Source organism: Schistocerca cancellata, chromosome 4 (genome assembly GCF_023864275.1).
Source record: "Schistocerca cancellata isolate TAMUIC-IGC-003103 chromosome 4, iqSchCanc2.1, whole genome shotgun sequence".
In the NCBI taxonomy this organism is placed as follows: Eukaryota; Metazoa; Arthropoda; class Insecta; order Orthoptera; family Acrididae; genus Schistocerca; species Schistocerca cancellata.
Window position 1 is genome coordinate 746,883,313 of NC_064629.1, and position 1,724 is coordinate 746,885,036.

Sequence of the window (1,724 nt, forward strand, 5' to 3'; positions counted from 1 at the left end):
TGCGTGGTCGTTAGCTGGGTCAGTCCGGGTGCTGCGGCTGGGCTCGCTTGCAGTCTCCTGGGCCGGCCGCAGTGGCTTCCTCCCTGTAACATAAGAGTCCGGCGCGGCAACGCATGCGTTGCTGTTAGGCCCTCTGCTGAGCCTTGTCGTCAGTGACTTGGTGCAGCTTCATCAGGCTGGTGCAGAACGGCGGCGATCGGCTACCGTTCAGCGTCCTCCTCTACTGCACGGCGCAGGACTTCTGCATTGCAGCTGTGAGCAGCTCTTCTTGCTCAGTGAGCTGTGCCGCTTCAGCGTCGGAGAAATGCACGCCGTTCGCTCGTGCTTCCGCGATGATGGCTGCCTTTCTGTCTTCTCGGTCCCTTGGAGGGGCCGCTCCCGCAGCGGTCGGCGTCGCCACCGTTTCCGCTGGGGCGGCGGATTTCTTCTTTGCATCTTTCACCTGCGGTGCTGCTGGGGCAGCCGCTGGGATAGGCGCGCGAACGTCCTTCTGCGAGGTCGCAGGAGTGTTCGCAGGTACGACTGCGCTGAGGCCTTGGGCGAAGACTGCTCGCAGTTGCCTCAAGGCCTCTTCCTTCTCTGCAGCCACGGCGGCTGCGAAGGCAGCCCTCTCTGCCGCTATGACGGCTTTGAGGGCTGCTGTGGCCTCCTCTACGGTGGTGCCGAGTTCTAGGCCACACTTCTTCACGGGAGAGCGAGCTGCGTCCTGGCTGCCCGTTTCTGAGCGGTCGTCCCTGCCCCTGGCAGGTGGATCTGCTACTGCGCCGTCCCTCAGCTGCGCCGGGCTGTTCTGCGCCCTACGCCGTTTCCGACGTCGTCTTCGCTTCTGCCGCTGCGTCGGTGCGGCCCCCTCGCCGCCCCTGGCGCGGTTGCGGCTTGAAAAGGCTGCACAACCGCACCAACTGGCGACGTGCGGGCCGCCACACCGGACACAAGTCGGTAGAACGTTGCTGCCGCGGTCGCAGGCGCGGCTGTCATGCTCGCCTGAGCACTTGACGCACCGCGCCGCGTTGCGGCAATACTTCGCAACATGGCCCTCACCCTGGCACCTGAAGCACTGGGGCAGAGGGTCCATGGCGGTCGGGAGAGCCTCTGTTGTCACCAGGAAGCCTAGCAACTTCCGCAAGTCGAAGATGTCGCTCCCGCCGTCGACCGTTTGCACGGTCACGGCATAGAGCGGCGCTCTCTTCCTGTTGGTCCGTTTGTGCAACCTTGCGGCTGCATTACCAAACCCGGCTCGCAGCAGCCCTTCCCGGACTGCTGCCTCGTCACAGCACTAAGGTAACCCCCTGAGGAGTGCCTTGGTCGTCTTCATCCTTCCTACGGAAGGTGCCTAATCACGCGCCGGCGGCGCGTCGACGACGTGGTCGGCCACTGCGACCTTGATCGCCCTGTGGTCGGCCACGTTTGCAGCTCGAACGCAGATCAGCGAGTCTGTATCTACAGACTCGATGACCACCTCGTTCCGAGCGCAATTCGTGATGGTGTTGAACAGCGCTGTCCACCCGCCTTTGCACCTGATGTACAAAGGGGGAACAGGCCGCGACTCGTCTTCTCAGGAGTTCCTCACATGGTCGGCAGACTCAGTGAGTTGCACAACCGAAGGACCCTTCGTAGCGGCAGGTTTCCTCTGCGCACCCTTCTTTCCCTTGCTGCGAGGCGCGGAACACGACAATCTGCACGCGTTGTGAAAACAACGCACGACAATTTGCTCTCCGTGGCGC